The following is a 22688-nucleotide window of genomic DNA, read 5'->3' on the forward strand; positions in this document are numbered from 1 at the left end:
ATATGTAAATATATAGACTGACTCTAAAGATGCATTTAGTTTTATCCACACCGATAGAGCCATCTGGAAGGAGAGAGGACTTCTGAATGCTCAAGGTAATCAAATCAAACATGCTGAACAAATACTTGCCCTCTTACAGAGCATTAAAAAACCTGCAGAAGTAGCTATCATGCATTGTAGAGGTTAGCAAAAAAGGAAAACCACTCCAGAATTAGGAAATCACTTTGCTCATAAAGCAACAAGAGGGATTTCAGAAAATGGTATTCTCACAAAAATTCCACAAAAAGAGATTGATTTGTCAGAGTTCACCCCAAATATGAACAAGCAGACCACAAACTAATTAAGTTTCTAAAAGCTGAGATCACAGAAAGTGGATGGGCTGTTACACCAGCAAACCAGGTGGTAGTCCCACCCCTGATCCTTTGGGAGCTAGCTCAGAGAGAACATGTAAACACACATTTCAGGGTAGAAAATCTTCTGAAACATCTAAAAAATGTAATAATAAGAAAAAGAATAACTGATATTATACAATCAGTTGCGAGCAAATATGAAATCTGCTGTAAAAAGAACCCTGACATGAGAAAAAGAGTTGCATTAAGAGTAACAAAAACAGGAGATCTTCCTGGAGATTACTGGCAAATAGATTTTGTGGAGTTACCACGCAAAGAGGGATACTGGTACATACTGGTACTGGCATTAGTTGACACCTTTAGTAGATAACCATAAGCTTACCTGTCACACTAACACAGCCAAGGAAGTGGTGAAAGTTTTGCTCAATCATATAATTCCAAGGTTCAAAGTTCCCTTGAGGATGGCATCAGACAGGAGAACACATTGTTGCAACAGTGGTTAAAGAAGTTAGCCAGGTCTTGAGAATTTCTTAGAATATACATACACCTTATAGACCCCAAGCGAGTAGTAAAGTTGAGTGTATGAATAGGACTCTCAAAACACAAATTAGCAAAATTTGTCAAGAAATATCCATGGCATGGATTCAAGCCTTGTCTATAGCTTTACTGAGAATCTGCATACAACTGAGGCAAAGAGATAACATCAGTCCCTATGAAATAGTTTATGGCAGGCCATATCAGATTCCACATATTCCAGGTGAAATTCACATGAAGGGGAAACTTGATTTGCAGAAGTATCTAATAGCTTTAAGTTCCACATTACAGAAGCTCCAGATTTACATTATACTATCCAAACCCATAAGACTAGACACACCTACACATCTCTTCCAACCTAAAGACTGGGTCTATGTTAAGTAGTTGGATAGTGATCCTCTACAAGCTAAGTAGAGAGGACCATTCCAAGTTCTGCTAACCACCCTCACCAAAGTCAAAGTCACTAGCAAAAGACCCTGGGTTCACTACTCCAGAGTTAAGAAAGTTTCTCCTGAAACAACTGTAAAAATAGAGACTGATGCAGATGGAAACCTGTTTTAAATGATTCCCCTTCTGTGTCCAAAGAACTGCTCACAATAATCATTATTCTTCTTTGCATGATACCTGACTGGGCAAAGCATTGCTGTTGTTAGATGTTTATTACTATTATTGTTTAGTATTAATATTATTAGATATTTATGTATTATTAGACAGTTGCTGTTATATATTTGCTGTTATTACATATTTATCCAGTATTAGATGTTTATTTACTATTAGATATTTATATGTTATTATATGTTTATTATTAGATGTTTATGTTAATGGTTGTTTGTTATTGTTAGATATTTATCTGTTATTAAATACCTATTTTTAGTAAATATTTAGAAGAGAGACCCCGTAAGGTAAAGGCCTTGTCGAACCTCTAAAGGAGAGAAATGATGCCTCAGGTTTTAGCTTTTATATTTTTCAGATTCTGTACTGCTTTAGTGTGTAGTTCTGAGATTCATATTAGGGAATATTAAGATCTCTTCACAGACTAAGTAGAAAAAACAATTCCTTCTCTAGCTGGGGACCAAGGATGAAGGATCCAAATCTCAGGCCCAAGAGCATAAACAACAGCAGACTGAAGAGAGAAAAACAAGAAGGATGGGACTTCATAATCTAAAGCTATATTTGGACAATTAACCCCAATATGCAAATGGACCAAAACTTATAAAACTGTCAGACCCCTTGACCAGTTGTCCAATTTGTGACCATTTTGGGTTCATCTTGGGTGTAGCCCTGGCTGGATTCTTGTACTGCCCAAGGTGTATCCATTGAGGCCTTCTAATAAATACCTACTTTATTCTTTAACTCCATCTAATCTTTGTTGCACGTCAACCTTCACAAGGCATCAGGAGCATGAGGTAAGGTGAGGGGAGGGTTGTCCTTACAAAGTAAAACCCCTCCTCTGGAGAGTGGAGGGAGGTGACATCAGGATTAAGAAGATCCACCTCTTTACTGAGGCTAGAAAATCCCACCTCATTGTCCAGGTCTCCAGCCACACGGGCAATTTGCAATTGCAATTCTCTCTCCTTGGAAAGACAGCCAGTTTCTCAGGTTCACAACCCTCCTTTCAGCATTCTGTATCTTCTCCATACTTGGGTAGTGGTCTCTGCCTTCAGGCTAGTTTCTAATGTTTTAGTTAGCTCAGTCAATGAGGCAATCACATCTGTCCTGTTGCTTGGCAGCTGTGCATCTCTTTCTGGGCAGCCATTAAAGGCACCTCCAGCAATGCACAAACCAAATTTTTCCCTTTACAAAGTTTTTTTGTTTGATTTTCTGTTGGCAAATATTTTATTTTCTCAGCAAACAACTGAAGATTGTGCCAATTCCTCACAGCCCACATCTCTCTGCTTGGGTCTGGACAATCTTTATAAACTTTTAGCAATTCTATAAGTGGAGAGAAATTCAGGTCAGATTTTACTCGGGATTCCATGACCTTTCTGCTGGAGAATATCAGTTTTGACCAAAAATTAATTTCTCCTTTAATCTGTGATGAGCAGTTTTATCCAAATAAAATACCTCTTGGTCACCCCAAGAGTACTTTGCTCAACCGTGCCAATTAAAATGTAAGGCCACAAAACTCACTCAATGAGACACTTAAAAATCCTTATCATGTTTCATGTACTCTGAGCTAGGCGCACAGGAGAAATACAGACAAGATATTCTCAAGAAGTCAAAACAAAAAAACCCCTTTACTGGCAGCTTTAGAAAATCAAAGAATGTTGGCAAAAGGTTTAGAGCAGCATACAAGGAACATATAGCACTTCTCAATGCAGTAACTTAGCCCATTTAACTTAATAAATTCTAAGTCCACCCAATTTTAAATTACTCAAAATCCTAAGAAGAGGGAATTAAGAAGAAAGAGAAAAAGAGAAAAGAACAAACATAGCTGCCAGTCCTGGTTCCAGCGGTGTTCAGCTGATAGAAATTCCAAGAGGACATAGGGTCAAGACGTGCTTCCCTCGTGTCTCGTTTAAGTACCCTTTCACTTTTCCTGGGCCCTTCCACCACGTGGGACTTCTGGTCATCTGGACACTTAGGAGCTGGGCTAGGGACTCCAGAGGCGGGGTCTGTAGCATTGCCTTCAGTGTACCAGTGATTGGTGATCACTGCAGAGCTGGAATATGGGCTGGGGGGAAAGGTATGCAGGGAGGGTATCGCCTCCCCAGAGCAAGGCTCAAACTCTCATTTCCCCACACACAGGTACCTGAAATGTTTCAAGCAAGCAACCCACACAGTGTCTCCCAGTATGTGATAGACAGACTGCCCACCCTTGGGCCCTTCATCCACAACCATCTGGAATCTATTGGTCAGGCCCAGGTAAACAGCACACTTCTTGCCAACAATCATTACATGCTCAAGAAGCTGGAGAAAGAAGTACAAAGTAAAATAAAAAAACAAAGGAACACACAAAGAGCAGAGAGCGCAGGAAGGGAAGAAACGAGAGCAGAGAATCACACACAGAAAGCAGCTAACCAATTCCCAATGTAAGAAATGATGCTCATTTTTAAAATTTTAAAGGTTTATTAAACCTTAACAAAATACAACAAAAGACTGAATAAGGATAAAGAGCAGTGTAGCAGGCACAAGGCCTGCAAGGCCCTGGCGATCAGAAGCCTGAACTAGGAAATACCAAAGTCAGCATGACTAAGGTTTTAGAAGCCCCTCTCTTCCGCTTTTCGGACCCTGTTATCTCCCTGTATATCCATAGGTCACTTTTCCCCTGACCCTTACTATTGGACAGTTTTCAATACCCCTGTAAGGTATAAAAACCCCTAACCCTGCCCGGTTCGAGGGAGGAGAGCTGTCACTGGACCCTTCGCGGAGACCCCAATAAAAGAACCCTGCGGAACCCACACAGCGCTGCTCCCTCTCTCTCTCTGCGTCTGCTGTGGCGGCGGTACCGACGGCCCCAGGCGAGCTAAAAGAGCTGAAATCACTAAAGAGCTGAGCTGCAAATCACTATAGCTTGCCTGGGTTGCCTGAGCCCCCCCCGCTGGGCGATCCTGGACCCTCGTTGAGCTATCCTGGCCGGCCGGCATTCCCCCCGCTGGGCTTCTGCCCTGAGGGGAATAGCCCAGTCATAGCTGGCGCACCGAACATAGTGGACGCCCGAACAGCGAGGGGCCCCTGGGCCAACATCTGAACCGCCGTGATCCCTGGCCGCGGAACTCAATGCCAGACCTGGCATTTCAGAGGAGCAGCATTTCTTCGTGAAATTGTCACTGCCTCCGCTCGCCAGAAATCCTGGAAGGAGAAGCTCTCCGTTTTAGAAGGACTCTTCTGAACAGGAGGTCAGCCGACCCGCACCCCGACACCTGGGCACGCTAGTGTCCGTGGAGGCTGACGTGCAGACGACCCCCAGCAGACCTTTGACCCACAACAGGCTGAAAAGTGTAAGTTTAACACAGCCTCTCTTGCGCGCAAAAATATTTTTCCTTGGGTCCTTTTTTTTCAGTTTTTTTCTTTTTTTTCTCTTTTTTCTGCTGGTGGGAACTGAAAAATGGGATCAAAGCTTAGTACGTTTAAGCGATCCCAGAACGAGAGAGATTTATATTCCCTAATCCTAGAAATCCTATCTTCTAACAACTTTTTCTAAAGGTAACCTTTCAAAAACTAACCTGAAAAAATTTATAAAGTGGATTCTCTGCCACTTCCCAGATACTAATACACAGACTATTACCTTAGACTCCTTTTGGGATACAATTGGGACCACGATATATAAGTTTCAAACTAACCAAGACTTTTCTGTAACCCGGTTTTTACCTATGTTTCACGCTATCACTAAAGCTGTAGAAAAAACTAACAAAAAGATTGTAACTTCAGGGCTAAATTCTATCGAACGAAACGGAAAGTTCTTATCTGCCTCAACAGAAGCGCCTATTTCAAATGCTAATGGAGGAGATAACACCCCCTCCACCCTGGAATCCAGCACTCCTCTGGGTCCTAGGGTCCCGCCGTCTGCGCCGCACCCCCCTGACCCCGCTGCGCCCACGGCCCCTCCCCACCCCCTCCTCCCCCCAGCCTTCCCCCCGGGAGACACACCCTGCGCGCCTCCCTGCTCTGTGTTATCTCCGAGAGCATCTGCGCCAGTTCCCGCCGGGACGGACCCAAACCCCACCCCTCCCCCTGTTCCCCCCGACCCTGCTGGGGCCCCCCCCCACCCCCTTTTCCGTCCCTCCTGTCCCTGCCGCGCCCGCCCCCACTCCCTCCCCCGCCCTCGCCCCCCCCCCCGCTACCATCGCGTCTTTCCCTGCCCCCGGCATCATCCCTGCTGCGGCACCGGACCAGCCCGCCTGCGTACCCGCGCCCCCCACCACCACCGCGCCTTTGCCTGCCGCCGGAATCGTGCCCGCTCACGTATCGGCCCCAGACCCAAGCCACCCTGTACCCGCCGCACCCTCTTCCAGTCCCGCCGCCTCCTCCATCCCGCACACCCCCTGCCCCCATACCCACGCTCCGCAGCCCCCAGTTGGGACCCCCCAGACTTCCCTCAGTTCTGCCCCCCCCTCCCCACGCCCCCCAATCCTGTGCCTGCTGTATCACGCATTGCACGGCCACCCCGGCCATGCTGCCTCCCTGTAGCCACGTTCTGCCATGTGCTGCCTTATACCCTGCCCAGCCACATGCACCTCTGCCAAATGGTGCTCCAGCCTGCCATAAGAAACATAAGGCAGCTCTCACTTGCCGTCATCTGATGACAGCAGTGACAGCGATTCTGATTTGGAAATAGAATATGTAGATCCTTGGGCGAAAATAAAAATGGAAGCCACACAGGCAGGGGACTGGCAATTAGCTCAGAGAATTACTGCCTTTCCAGTAGATTATAAAAAGGGAAAAAGAGGAGGTGCCACTACTAGAAAGACATGGGAACCTATTACAAATAAAGAATTTGTGCAATTAAGAAATACAGCCACAGAACATGGTAGAAGTTCACATATTTTTAGAAATTTCCTAGAAGCTACGTTCTCAGCACATGTTCTGGTACCCCACGATATTAAAAATATTGCCCAGTGCCTCCTTTCTCCCGCCGAGTACATGCTTTGGGAAAGGCATTGGAAAAAGCAATTAAAAACATTATCAAATAACTACGCTGCAGATGCTGATAAGTCAAATTTTACACTCGAACAGCTGGCTGGTGAAGGGGATTTGCAAAAACCCTCTGACCAAGCTGATACTTTACCTAAGGCAACATTACAAGACGTGGCTATAGCAGCAAAAACCTCCTTACTTCTTACCCCTGATGACTCTATTCCTACCCAACACTTTTCTACTATTAAACAAGGAATAGATGAAAGCTTTATCAAATTTGTGGATAGAATTAAGGATGCTCTGGAAAAACAGATAGAGAGCACAGAGGCAAGAAAAGAACTGTTGTGTAAACTTGCCTTGAGTAATTCGAATGAAAAATGTAAAGCAATTCTGAGAGCCTTACCCTTAGACACAGAACCTACCATAGAGCAAATGCTGGAAAGCTGCACACGCCACCTGTCCACTGAAGATACAGTGGCCCAAGCAGTAACTAAGGGTGTTGCAGAAGGAGTTTCTAGTGCATATGCAGTAATAGCTTCTAAAGATCAGGTCCGCTGCTACCACTGCGGAGACTTTGGACATTTTATAAAGGACTGTCCAGAGAGGTCACCTCCCAGGTACCCTCGCAATTTCCACCAAAGGCCCCAAAACCAGCAGTACTATCAGCCGTGTCCGGGAAACTTCCATCGGAGCGTGGTGGGGCCCCACGCAAGGACACCAAATCAAAGGCCATCCAGACCCAGTCACGCACCATCCCAGGAGATTCCAGACCACATGAGGAGGATCCAACACATGGAGCGATACCAAAGGGAACGCGCCGTCAGCTGGTAACTGCACTATCCATTGACTTTAAAAATGACAATGTTTATCGTGTTCCCACAGGTAAACGTGGGCCAAAAGGAGGTCCTTCTAACATCCTAATTATAGGTGATTCTCTCCATAGCCCAAAGGAAATATTTGTTGTTCCAGAAGTACAAACAGTGTACCCGGGACAAGAAATCTCTGTCCAGGTGTACTGCACAGACTTACCATATTTTCTTCCAAAGGGTACCCCATTCGCACAAGCCTTTCTACTCCCTAAGAATCACAGGGAACAGCTTCCACTCAACCCCACAGCAATGTGGATACAAGTTGTGGGACCGAGTAAGCCTGTCATCGAGTGCGGTCTTACCTGCAGAGGAGAGAAGTTCCACCTACCAGGGATGCTGGACACCCGTGCAGACGTGACCATCATCGCCTGCTCAGAATGGCCAGCACACTGGGAGCTACAACCTGTGGCAGGCATGATTACAGGGATCGGTGGAGCTACAGTTTCCATGCGGAGCAAGAACAACATCCTCGTCGAAGGGCCTGAAGGCAAGTTGGCAACCATCCGCCCATTTGTGGTAAGGGCCCCCATCACCTTGTATGGACGGGACATTTTATGTCAGTGGGGAGCCTCCCTACGTATTCCCAGTCCGGATTTCTAATTGGGGCCACTGAGGAGCGCGCACTGCCAGACACTCCTCGTCTCACCTGGAAATGCCATGACCCGATCTGGATTGATCAGTGGCCCCTCTCTAAAGTCAAACTGCGCGCACTACATGCCCTTGTGGACGAACAGCTCGCCAAAGGCCACATCGTAGAGACCACCAGCCCTTGGAATTCTCCAGTCTTCGTACTACAAAAGCCTGGAACGGACAGGTGGAGGCTCCTCCACGATCTTCGCAAAATCAACGAGGTCATCGAGGACATGGGTCCCCTTCAGCCTGGCCTGCCATCACCATCGATGCTGCCTAGAGACTGGACACTTGCTATCATTGATATTAAAGACTGTTTCTTCAGCATCCCGCTGCATCCCCAGGACGCTCCACGGTTTGTCTTCTCCGTTCCCTCTCTTAACAGAGAGGCTCCACTCAAGAGATATCACTGGCGTTTTCTTCCTCAAGGACTAAAGTGCAGTCCCAGTATATGCCAGTGGTATGTTGCTCACATCCTGTCTCCTGTTCGGAACCTATTCCCAGATGCGATCATCCATCACTATATGGACGATATCCTGGTCTGTGCACCAGAAAAAACGTACTTGGACAAAGCAGTTAAAAGGACTATTGAAACCATAGAAAAGGCAGGATTTGAGATCCGTGAGGACAAAATACAGTACACCAATCCATGGACTTACCTTGGACTCCAGATCCGGGAACGGACCATCGTACCCCAACAGCTCGCCATCCGAGACGACCCAAAAACCCTGAGAGACTTACACAGTCTGTGTGGATCCATCAACTGGGTACGTCCACTGCTAGGAATTTCAACAGAGGACCTTGCTCCACTGTTCAGCCTTCTTCGGGGCAAGGAGAATCTGGACTCTCCATGCACTCTAACACCAGAGGCCCGAGATGCCATCACCAAGGTCCAGGAAGCCCTGTCTTCACGCAAAGCCCATCGCTTCGAGCCCAGCCTGCCTTTCCAGTTCGTCATTCTGGGAAAAGCACCTAGGTTCTATGGACTGATTTTCCAATGGGACACTCAACTTCGAGACCCTCTACTAATCCTGGAGTGGATCTTTACAAATAACCAACCCACAAAAACAATTACCACCTTCCAAGAAATTATGGCACATTTAATAAAAAAAGCTAGAACTCGCCTCCGCTCCCTTGCAGGGTGTGAGTTCACATGCATATATTTGCCAATGACCACTGGGGACCTGGAACATTTGCTCCAGACCAATGAGAGTCTCCAGTATGCCTTAGATAGCTATACAGGCCAAATTTCAGTGCATATCCCAAAACATAAGCTTTTTAATCGTGATGTAACATTTCATCTGACCCCAAAATTAGTCCAAAGTAGGACACCTCTCAAAGCTCTAACCATCTTTACAGATGGCTCAGGGTCATCCCACAAGTTGGTAATGACATGGAGAGACCCTGAGACCCAAAATTGGGAATCTGACATAAAAATAGTGGAGGGATCTCCACAGATTGCGGAGTTAGCAGCTGTTGTCAGAGCCTTTGAGAAATTCAAAGACGAACCTTTTAATCTGGTCACAGATTCAGCTTATGTTGCTGGCATAGCTATGAGAGCAGAACATGCTCTTCTCAAAGAGGTTTCCAATCCAAAGTTATACCAATTGATTTCCACATTAACACGCTTAATTTCCCACAGAAAGCAACCTTACTATATAATGCATGTGAGGTCACACACTGACCTCCCAGGTTTCATTGCAGAAGGGAACAGGAAAGCAGATACCTTAGCCATGGCAATAGAGACTGCTAATGTCCCTAACATCTTTGCCCAGGCAAAGTTGTCACACTCATTTTTTCATCAAAATGTGCCTGCCCTTATCAGAATGTTCAAGCTTTCAAAAGATCAGGCAAAAGCTATTGTTGCCACATGCCCGAACTGTCAAAACTACCAGATACCATCTGTGGGGACGGGAGTCAATCCCCGAGGTTTAAACAGCTGCCAGCTGTGGCAGACAGATGTAACCCACTTTGCACCTTTTGGAAGGTCAAAGTATGTGCATGTATCGGTTGATACATTCTCAGGAGCAGTATTTGCATCAACACATACAGGAGAAACTGCGCAGCACACCATAAAACATTTTCTCCTTGCATTTGCAACCCTGGGAGTACCAAAGGAGATCAAAACAGACAATGGACCTGCCTATACCTCTCGTAAGTTGAAAGAGTTCTTCAGTGAGTGGGGAATACAACACAAGACAGGTATACCTGCAAACCCCACAGGACAATCCATCGTGGAAAGGACACATCAAACTCTCAAAAGAGTCCTCAATCAGCAACAGAGAGGAACAAAAATCACCTCTCCAGTTGAAAGACTCTGCAAGGCTCTCTATGTCATCAACTTCCTGAACTGTACAACCTCAGAGCCTGATCCACCAATACTTCGCCACTTTGCAAATACCACCCAAGCAAAGCTCACAGAGAAACCACCTCTGCTGGTGAAGGACCCAGAAACACATAAAGTCTTGGGACCTTTTGAACTCATTACCTGGGGAAGAGGATATGCGTGTGTTCTGCTACCATCTGGTCCAAGATGGTACCCAGGAAAAAACATAAAACCATACCTAGGCACTGCAAATACCACTTCCACAAGCAGTGACAAGAATCCTCCTGAGTCAAACACAAGACTTCCTCAAAACCAGACCAGCTCGGCCTGGAGACGAAGACGTCGCCAAACATCCACAAGTGGAGGAGACGACTGTCCCATCACACGACAGCAGACAAAACAGACAGCTGAACAACATTCTGTGGCATCAAGCCCTAGGCCAGGCACAGCCTGAAAACAAACTGTTCTCTGAATTAGATGTTATTACCCTTTTTACCCTAAAAACCCTATTGTCCCTTTTATCAACCCTTACCAAAACCCTCTAACCTTTTACCTACTCCCCCACCCTTAGCACCATAGAAAAAAAAAAAAAAAAAAAAAAAACAAAACAGTAAAAAACTAAAAATAAAGGGGGGAGGTGGAAGGAACAGAGCAAAGGAACAAGAAAGGAACCCTAACCCTCCCCTCCTACCATAAAAATAACAAGTTTTGCTTATATTCCCTATCAGAAGCCCCATTCCTGCCCAAAGATGAAAAATATCTCCGTTGGTGCTGTCCTCACTGCTACCTGGATGTTCCTCACCGTGCCATGTGCCGTCGGTTGGATCGGCCCACAGCCGAGCCATAATGTCTGGGTAACCTTAGCAAGAACATTAAAACAGGATAACATGTGCTTATCCATGGGGAGTGTTGATAACCCACTTTCCACATGTCTAGTAGGAATTCCTTTCGTAGCCGATGACTGGCCCGCCTATAATTCAGAGCTTCTCCGCACCACAGGAAAGCGACCCCACCAGGTAGAAACTTGGGACGAGTGGACAAAAATACTGCCCAATGCTCTTGAGGAACCTCAGGAATTGGATTTGTTGGGGTCCTCTAAGGCCACCTTCTGTGTCAAATTTTACTTTAGACGTCCAAAGAATAATTTGCCTGAAATTGACCTGAACAAAAACACATACCGAAAAGACATATCACCAATTAACAAAGCCTACAACCCTCACGATTGGTGTAATTACACTGCTCGTGTGATCTCTGTGTCCTCTCTCCATCCCAAAGTTCTACCCAAGGGAACGTTTCTCATCTGTGGTGACAGAGTATGGGCTGGGATCCCCTCACGACTCCAGGGAGGTCCCTGTACCCTAGGGAAGCTTTCCACCCTTACTCCAAATATCACCTTGTTGCACAATTGGAAAAAGGAGAGCGAATTAAATAGCCACAAAAGGTCCAACACAGCATTTGATGAAAATTGCGATCCCAAATTATACGATTGGAACAAACCTAAAAAGATAGCGGTCTCTATATTCCTACCATGGGTAGCTGCAGCTAAGGCCCTGGGTGACATAAATCACCTTGGGTGCTGGCTCAGTAAGCAAGCTAACGCTACTTCTGCTGCCCTGAGCGATCTCTTAAAGGAAGAAGAAACCACAAGACACGCCTCACTCCAAAATCGAGCAGCGATTGACTTCCTGCTGCTTGCCCACGGACATGGCTGCGAGGACTTCGAAGGGATGTGCTGCTTCAATCTCTCTTCACGCTCGGAATCCATCCACGCCAACATCCAGAAACTGAAGGGACTTGTGAAGGACTTAAAAGTAGAACAGACCCCAGATTGGGTCAATGACCTCTTCGGTCAATGGGGATTAAGGGGATGGGTTGCATCTTTGGTTAAGGGAATGTTGTGGATTTTTCTTGTAATTGTCATCGTGTTACTTATGTTCTCATGCCTTGTCCACTGTTTTAAAAGAACCATAGGGAACGCCTTTTTTCTAAATACAGAAAGTGGAGTTGTAGCAGGCACAAGGCCTGCAAGGCCCTGGCGATCAGAAGCCTGAACTAGGAAATACCAAAGTCAGCATGACTAAGGTTTTAGAAGCCCCTCTCTTCCGCTTTTCGGACCCTGTTATCTCCCTGTATATCCATAGGTCACTTTTCCCCTGACCCTTACTATTGGACAGTTTTCAATACCCCTGTAAGGTATAAAAACCCCTAACCCTGCCCGGTTCGAGGGAGGAGAGCTGTCACTGGACCCTTCGCGGAGACCCCAATAAAAGAACCCTGCGGAACCCACACAGCGCTGCTCCCTCTCTCTCTGCGTCTGCTGTGGCGGCGGTACCGACGGCCCCAGGCGAGCTAAAAGAGCTGAAATCACTAAAGAGCTGAGCTGCAAATCACTATAGCTTGCCTGGGTTGCCTGAGCCCCCCCCGCTGGGCGATCCTGGACCCTCGTTGAGCTATCCTGGCCGGCCGGCATTCCCCGCTGGGCTTCTGCCCTGAGGGGAATAGCCCAGTCATAGAGCAGTGCTGGGAGTGTGGAACTAAACTGCCACATGCTCGACCACAAAATGGCTGCTTCACATTTTATACTCCTAATATTGCATCAGGTAACCCTAGCCCCTCCCAAAGTCTGTAAGTCAACTCTTCTTTGCCATCTATTGGGGAAAACTACTTTCTTGCAACTTGACTGGAGGTCAGGTGTTGCCATGCCACGCCTACTAGTAACAAGCCTTCCCTCCCCCCAAATGCCCCAACTACCAAGGCTGTCCAGTGACAACAATAAAAGGGGGAGGGGAAAGAGGACAATGGGGAGAACATATTACAATAACATAAGTATACATCAATAAAACTTCTTTTAACATACACATAATATTAATCCCTTCATTGCGAGAGCAAATAATCTTATTACTCATCTATAACACCAGCTGTGGAAGGGGCTAACAGTGGGCCTGTTAGCTAAAGGAGCGAGAAGAAGCTGAGAAGAAAGAAGCAGCTGATAAGGAGCTCTCTCCAAGGCTGTAACCAAGGAGACCAAGAGAACTGAGGAACTGAAGAAAGATAAGAAGAGAACTTCACAGCTGCACAAAGTATTTTTAGAAAGTTAGTTAAGTCACTGTAACTTTTCACCAATGGTGTTATGTTGATTTATTGTGTCCAATAGTTAGGGTAGAAGAAGCATAAACAATTAGAAAGTGTATAAAAGGTCAGCCATGTTCGATAATAAAGAGTTGCCATCTGAGACTGCTTGTGGTCTCTGCTTCGTGTCATGACCGCCTCGACAGCGACATCTGGTGATTGCCGAGTGACACAAGACCCTTAATGAGATACTTGGTTTGGACTCATATGGGGTCCTAGTGATTGGCAACCGTGACCTACTGGGACGTAGTGGGGGAGGCAGCGTTGGTGTAGCTGAGAGTGGCCAGTGAAAGCCACAGGGAGGTCCGGACCTGATTTTCTCCTATCAAGACACCTGGAATTAGGTGAGCCACCAACTAGCAATAATGGGAAATCATTTATCTAAAGAGGAAGAGACTGTTTTAGATACATGGAAAGTTTTGTTAGGAAATAAGGGAATCTTTATTTCAGACTATGCCCTTCAAAGTGTATTGCTGTGGGCTAAATCACAGGGTTTTGGCACTGACCCTGGTACAGCATTTAGTGTTAAAGCATGGAAAAAAGCCGGGGACAGACTGTGGGAAGTTATCCAAGCGGGAGATAAAAGTGTTGTCGACTTAGCTGTTACCTGGGGATCGCTCTTTGAGGCATTGAAACAATGGAAAACAGTGGAAAGAAGCAGAGCGGGATGTGGACGAAGAATCGGGGTTGATAATAGAAACTGACAGGGGGGATGAGGCAGACGGGGCCTCTGATGGGGAACTTGTTGAAACCATCCTTGAAGAAGGTGCAGGTGCCATGGAAGTTGCCAGGCAGGCTGCCAAAGCTTCCGGGAAAGCTGCCAGAGCTGCTGGGCTGGGTGCCAAAGCTTCTGGGAAAGCCGCTAAAGCTTCGGGGAAAGCTGCCAAGGCTTCTGGGAGAACTGCCAAGGCTTCTGTGCAAACTGCCATGGCGTCCCCTTATCAGACTCCTAAACCTCTTTATCTCACACGTGTGCAGCAGCTCGCCATGGTGCCTGCATATACTACACCACTACGCCAGTTAGCTGAACTGTCTTTAGCAGAGAAAGAAATCCAGTCATCTGTCCCCCTGGTTCCCTCTGCTCTAGTTCAGCCGTCTGCCCCCCTGCTCCCCTTTCAACTGCATGAACAATCTGCAAGGTCGTATCCTCCGTTACCTAGCAGTGACATCAAATCAAGTGACGAGTCATCTGCAGTAACACCTGAGTTGGGGCAAGGAACTCTTGTCAGTTTACCCTTTAATAGCTCTAGCCCTATTGCCTCATGGACTTTGCCTCCATGTCAAGTAACTGTACTTCCTCGACATTCTCAGAAGTTTTGGGAATTTGTTAGAAAAAAAGCAGTTGAAGAAAAGAATTGGGACATAATAGAAAGATTAGGTCCTCCAAAAGTACCTCAGGAGAAGAGTGCTGATGCAACTGTTGCCTGTACTAACCCTATGGCTTTTCCAGTTTTTAAAGCAGATCCTGGAACAGGGCAGGATAATAGTCATCATGTCTTTGCCTGGAGAGTGGTACAAGATCTCCAGTCAAAGGTGGCTCAGTATGGTATTAATTCCTCTGAGGTAATGCAATTAATATGTGTAATCAATGCAGATCTGCTTGCACCTTATAACATCATGCATCTTGCTACAATTTTATTCCAACCAGTGCAATACGGTGTTTTTCAAGAATCTTGGAGGCGAGTGGCTGAGCGCACTGCTTTGACATATATGCAGCTGCCTCAACACGACCCTCGTCATGCTGTGGGTGTTGATGCCTTATTGGGCACTGGGCCTTTTGCTAAGCCAGATTTACAGGCAAGGTGGGATCCTTCAATTTTGACACAAGCTCAGAAAAATGGCATGAATGCTTTAATTAAAACAATGGAAATGTCAGCTCCAAAGCAGAGGTATGTTACTATACAGCAAGGGATGAGAGAACCATTTATGCAATTTGTGGAAAGGCTTGCTGCATCTATTGAAAAACAGGTAGATGATGAACGTTTGCGACAGAAATTGTGTATACAATTGGCTAAGGAAAATGCAAATCCAGATTGCAGAAAGATTATTGATACTTTACCTGGGGAACCTGTTGTGGTGCATGGTTCATTTGGTTTGTTCTGTTTCCCCCTAAAGTTATAATGGTTCGGTCCTGGGGTTTCGCCCCCCCCCCCCCCCCCCCCCCGGCAACCCCTCCTTTTGAGAGTGTCAATCTGTTGTCTCCTCCCCTGTTCCCCTGGTTACCCTCTGTCAATCCCTCCCTGAGTTCCTGCCCATCACCCACTGTCCCCTTCCCTCTTTCCAGAAAGTTCTCCCCTCTTCGGTGGGTGATTGGATCGGGAACCAGAGTCCCTCCCTGTCACATTCCCTATTGGCTAGCCGGCATGTTTCTCACGAGTTTGTTCCCTCCCAAGTTCTCCCTCATTGGTTGATGTGTTGTATGTTCCACCCCCTTTATAATCAGCTGTACCCCCACCTCATGGTCTCGACTTGGCTGGCTCCCCTGGGGACATTAAACTCTGGACTTTGCCCCCAAGAAGAGTCCCTCTTTTCTTACTTCGCCTTCCTGCTGATCACTGCTGCCTCCTGCTGAGGCGCTCCCCAGACGCCCCCGGCGCATCTGGGCAGTGCCCCCCCCCGGCTGTCAGCTGCTGTGCCACAGTTCAGCCGGTGCAGACTCCTCCCCAGCTCGGGGGAGTAGAGAAAAAATTCGGACAGCAGCTCGGCATGAACCCACATTGCCTGAAATTGTTACTGCTTGCTCGAAAGTCGGTTCCGTGGAGCATAAAATGGCAGCTCTTGCTGCAGTTTTAAGACCTTCATCAAAATGCTATAGATGTGGACAACGAAGGCAGGAAAGGGCACAGTGCACTACCCGGAAAACAGCACCTAACCCAAGTGCAAGCCATGATGTTATGTGCAATCGTTGTGCTAAATTTGGGCACTACGCCAAACAATGCAGGAGGAAATACCATGCAAATAGTCAGCTGTTTCTGGGAAACTGGAAGAAAAGCGTGAAGGGGTGCTTGGGAATACAAATACCCCAACAACCACAGCGGCCGGTACGGGCCTTCCTGGCACTGCAAAGCTACCCATTTGCGAGCAATACTCAGGGGCAACAAGAGGGTCCACAGGGATTGATATACCCACCGCTGGCACAGTAACCATTTTGACAAAAGAAATATGCAAAGTGCCCATCAATGCCTTTGGTCCAATAGGACGGGGATTGAGTGCGTTTTTGATAGGTAGATCAAGTACTATACTTAGAGGTATTCATGTGCATTTAGGACTGATTGACGCTGATTATGTAGGACTGATTCATGCTATGGTATCTATTGATGACTCTCCTGTCACTATTCAGAAAGGAACTTGCATTGCTCAAATTGTACCTTTTGTAAGTTCTGTTCCGAATACAATTGACCGAAGTCGCGGCATAGGAGGTTTTGGATCAACAGGAGTACCTCAAGTGTTCTGGACTGTGAAAGTAACGGAGAACCATCCAGAAAAGACATGTATACTCACTGCCAGTGGATGTCATCCAGGAACCATATCAGTAACAGGTTTAATTGACACTGGAGCAGATGTCACAATACTCTCCCAACGTTGCTGGCCTCAATTGTGGCCTTTTACTCATGCAAGTTTTGGACTTAAGGGATTGGGCGGTGCAACAACAGGCGGTTTGTCAGCCACTGTAATTAATGTGAAACATCCTGATGGCCAACAAGCTAACATCAGGCCCTATGTTGCCGATGCTCCTCAAAGTTTATGGGGACAAAATTGTTTATCTCAATGGGGTGTCAAAATTACTATGGATTTTTAATAGGGGTCACTGTGATGCAGGGCAATGAACGTCCAGTTGTAGCCTTGACATGGTTGACAGATAAACCTGTCTGGGTTGACCAGTGGCCCCTTACCACTGAAAAGCTTACTGCCCTGCAAGAATTAGTCACAGAACAATTGCAAGCAGGACATATTGAGGAATCATTCAGCCCCTGGAATACCCCTGTTTTTGTAATAAAAAAGAAATCGGGGAAATGGAGACTTCTACATGATTTACGGCAGATAAATGCTGTAATGGCAACAATGGGAGCTTTACAACCAGGCCTTCCTACACCCACAATGATTCTGCAGGAATGGCAGATAACTGTCATTGATTTGAAAGATTGTTTCTTTACGATTCCATTGGCTGAGCAAGACAAAGAAAAATTTGGTTTTACTGTGCCTTCCACAAATCATGCTGCACCCAATAAAAGATATCGATGGAGGGTACTCCCCCAAGGCATGAAAAATTCACCAACTATTTGTCAATGGTTTGTGGCACAGGCCTTGTCAAAAGTGCAGGAGCAATTTAATACTTACTACTGTTATCATTACACGGATGATATCTTGTTGGCATCTGACAACAAACAACAGTTATCAGCTCTTAAACACTGTACCATGACAAATTTGAAAGCTTTTGGTCTGATCATTGCCCCAGAGAAAGTGCAGGACCACATGCCTTGGAAATATCTAGGTATGTTGGTGACTAACACTCAAGTTATGCCTCAACCTGTAAAATTAGATATTGATGTTAAAACTGTTACGGATGTACAGAAATTGGTTGGTTTAATAGGTTGGATTTGATCATATTTAGGCATAACTAATCATCAGATGCAACCATTGTTTGATTTGCTCTCAGGCATCACTTCCTCCACTGATGAGAGGCAATTGACTCCGGCAGCAAAAAAGACCTTAGAAGAAATTGAATTAGCCTTAGCACACAAATTTGTTAACAGAATAGATACCTCTGTTGGTGTCCAATTGTTTATTTTGAAAGACATTGAAATACCATGTGGAATACTGTGTCAATGGAGTGATAATTGGGAAGATCAACTGCATATTTTGGAATGGATATTTTTATCTTTCAGATCTCGGAAAACAGCTCCAAGACTTTATGAGCTTTTTGCAGATATTATCATCAAAGGCCGCAGGCATTGTCATGAAATTTTGGGACACGACCCTGTGACCATTGTGATACCTGTGCAACTGGTATTTTGAATGGTGCTTTCAAAATAATCATGAATTGCAGTCTGCCTTTTCTTGTTTTACAGGCCAAATAAAATACCATTTACCTTCTCATCCAATTCTAAAACTGACCAAGGAGATTCCTTTTGAAGGAAAACAAATTTGTTCTCCTGTTCCAGTGGAAGGTATAACGGTTTTTACATATGGATCCGGGAAAACCGGAAAAGCAGCTGTAGCTTGGAAAAGGGATGATCATTAGGAATATGAGACAATGATCCAGCAAGGATCTCCTCAATTAGTTGAACTTTGTGCTGTTCTTTTGGCTTTCACCTTATTTCCTGATTCTCTAAATATAGTTACTGATTCTATCTATGTTGCCAATTTGGTTAAGCAATTAGATCAAGCAATGTTGTATAATATCAAAGAGAAACCATCGTTTACTATGTTAGTGAAGTTATGGACAGTCATTGGTGCTCAAAAACATCCTTATTTCATCATGCATATTTGTAGCCACACATCATTACCAGGATTTTTTGTTGAAGGCAATTCCTATGTCGATTCTCTAGTAGCTGCTGCTACAATCAAAACTATACCTAATGTGTTGCAGCAGGCAATTTTATTGCATCAATTTTTTCATCAGAGTGCTCGAGCTTTACAGCAGCAATTTTGCCTCCTGGTGAAGCAAGATCAATTATTTCTTCTTGTCCTGACTGTCACATGACTCATGTCACTCAATATTATGGTACCAACCCTAGGGGTCTTTCTGCTTTAGAGGAATGGCAGACTGATGTTACAAAAATGCCAGAATTTGGTCGCTTTAAGTATGTTCATGTTACAGTTGATACCTTTTCTCATGCAATGATTGCTTCAGCATTCACAGGAGAGAAAACTCGTGATGCTATTTGTCATTTTTATCATGCCTTTTCTATCCTAGGTGTTCCATGTCACATAAAAATGGATAATGGCCCAGCATATGTTTCGCAGAAAATGCAATCATTCTTTCGTGCTTGGGGCATTGAGCATTCAACAGGTATTCCACATGTCCCCACGGGCCAAGCCATTATTGAAAGAGCTCACGGTCTTCTTAAATGTCAGGTTCAAAAACAAAAAGGGGGAATGCAAAAGGAGTCACCTCAAGTGAGATTAGATAAAGCTGTTTATGTGTTAAACTTTTAGCGTCCTCTACCTGACTCACAGTTATCTCCAATTTTTTACCATTTCTCTTCTTTGAATTCTAAGCAACCAGATCTCCTTAAAAATATTAAGGTATGGGTTGAGGATTTAATTACTGGCATGTGGTCTGGCCCAGTGGAATTAATAACCTGGGAAAGGGGTTATGCTTGAGCTTTGACAGATAATGGTCCTCAATGGGTTCCTGCTTGCTGTGTCAAACCTTATCTGGAGCGTGCAGGCAGGGATAAGATGGATGGCTCCGCAGCTGAAGCAGAACATGCAGATGACACTGGCTAAGGCTATATCTATATATATAAATCAGGATATGTATCTCATTACTCTTCATGTGCTTTCATAGTAATTTAATTGTGTGGCTTTGGTTTGTGCTGACCAAGACAATGCAGGTTTTTGGAACCTTTGTTCTAGTATTCCTGCAGCTCCTTTTGAGCACTTTAGGGTGGTTATAGTTCACGGTTTTATAGGATAAAGTAGTTAAGAAATTTAAAAGCACTTATAGATGGATGAAGGACAGGAATGATTGTACTAAGAATGGGAATGTTGATTTTGTTAATGGTTGTGATTGTTGTTCTGTGTTTCCCCTGTCTGCTTGGATTTTTTGCAAAGGGCCCGGCAAAAATCCATAGCAGCTGTGTTTACATTTTTAAAAACAAAAAGGGGGAATTTGTTGATGCTGCAGGGCATCACACTACAACCTTCTCCTCCTACTCATTCCCTCCATATTTCTGCTCAGTCTTGCTACTTCTTCAAATCCATCATTACCCTGCTTTTCAAAAACCACAAACATTGGAGGTTTATTTTTCCTTTTCTGCTAACAAGATGTCTTTCCCCTAACCCCAGATGAACTGTCTAGAAAGTAGAAGATTCAGTTTTCACGGACAAAAAGCTGTTGCCTCTCTAAGACAATTCTGAGAGAAGAGTCACAGTTTCTAGTCTTACAGAAGCAGAAAGTTTGCAAAACCCAGCACACCTGGACACCAAGATTACCACCTGTCACAGCCAAAACCAATTAGCTAGATCATGCAGATATCACATATGTTCAGCCAATAAATATTGCAGTTGTTCTATGTAGTACCGTGTGGTTGATGATTTACATGCTTAACTTCTTGCTCTAAGAGTCCACAGATGCTGGCAGCTGAAAATTGCTCTGTCACTGAGTAGTATGTAGGATGGTAGTGTTTTCACACTTTGCCCTGAGGGTGGAAGAAGACCTATAAGACTCTGACTGGAGGAGAGGGGCTAACTAGGGATAGATGGAATTGTCGAAGAAAAACAGATAAAGGATGTTCTGAGTGGGCCTGGGAAGATATACAGACAGTTTCCTTTCTTCACTGTCATCACATTGTATACAGGATAAGAATATAGGAGTCAGAAGTACTTCATGCAATAAATGCCTTCACTGAGAGCACATATTGAAAGAATTCAGTACTGACAGATTTCTACAAGGACACAATCTCCTCACAAACCTGACATCAATGCCTGACCTTCCCTGTAGTGGTTTCAGCATTCATCTGACCAGGTAAACTGCTCAAGTTCCATGGATAATCAGTAATATGGACCACGGTCCCAGTGGAACATCATTGTGGATGGCTGCCTACAAGCCACAAGAAGCCAGCACTTATTAATCTAGCCTAAGCAGGAAATGTTTGCTTCAGGTGGTCAGCACCATGAGTCCTTCATTATCAGCCCGAGTTTACATGAGTTCACTTTCTCTTGCAGCAAAACCAGTCAAAATATATAGTAACACAAGTTACAGGTTTATTTAAATAGACAGAAAAGTCTGAGGCTCAGACACAAGACTAAGAAATCAAACTGTCACTGACGTAAATCCCAAATTATGCCTTTTCTTTCAGTAGCTATTAGTAATCGAGTCTATATCCCACCAATGTGGAATACCTAAGGAAAAAAAAAAGGTTTTAGGAGAGATTTAATATTTCTATAGCTTTTATCCTCCTGTTCACAATCCTTTCCACAACATTAGTCTAAATTTTTGGAGTCTGACAGTTGAAGAGTATTGTGTCTTGTTCTGATCACTGCCTTCAGTTGCTGAATTCAATCTTGTACAATATAGAAAAGGAGAAATTTTCAAATTAAATTTCCTTACATTATTAGTGAGTACACTGAAAGGACATCTGAGATAAGAATTGTGGGAGTCACCAACTGAGAGGGAAGCATTTGAAGCTGGATGGGAGCTCTCTGTGCTTTACAACTGTTCATTCAAGGATCCATTCCCATGCCTGTAAAAAACTGTACTTCAAAGCATTAAAACTGTAGTTGAATGCATAGGGGAACTACTCCCTGTTCAATATTCTCAAAGGTGACCCTGAGTTAACATCTCTGAGAGAATTAACTCCAGAGGTGAAAACTGCTCTTGAAACAGTAGAATGGGCCATAATGAACAAACAAGTTTAACGGATATGTCTTGAAGTTTGTATTATAGTGTTTATTGCCATTGTTGATTTACATCCTACAGGAATTATTGGTCAATGGGACACACAGTGGTCTGACCCACTACACATGTTAGAGTAGATCTTTTTGCCCCACCAACCTAAAAAGACAGCACCTACTATTTTTGAACTAATTGCATAGTTAATTATCCAATGCCGTCTGAGGTGTTTGCAGTTAAATGCTAGGGACCCCTCAAAAATTGTTATACCAGTACAACAGGAATATTTTGAATGGTGCTTTGCAAAGAGCACACCACTACTGTGGAAACCTAGGGCACCAGGAATATTTCTCTCCCTGCTCTGAGGTGTCCTGACCCCCAGGGGAGCACTGACTTTGACCCTCATTCATGGAGAAAGTTTCCTAGACTTCAAGATAGACTAGAATCCACAAAAGTGTGAAATAGATTATAGAGAGTAGTGTAGGTGTATCACTTAGGTGAGAAATTTAGGTTTTGGGATTTTTAGCATGTTGTAGATGGAAGCAAGATGGAGGGTGCAGGGTGTCGTCCTGAGTTTCTTCTTCATGCTTCTTCTTCCTTCTTCTTCTTGTGTTTGGGTGGTACTCTGTAATTGGGCAGAAAAGTCCGCATTGCAGGCTCCAACACAGACAGTTATTGGGTTAAAAGGGAAAATAATCAAGGTGTCCTTTCTT

Source organism: Passer domesticus, chromosome W (genome assembly GCF_036417665.1).
Source record: "Passer domesticus isolate bPasDom1 chromosome W, bPasDom1.hap1, whole genome shotgun sequence".
NCBI lineage: Eukaryota > Metazoa > Chordata > Aves > Passeriformes > Passeridae > Passer > Passer domesticus.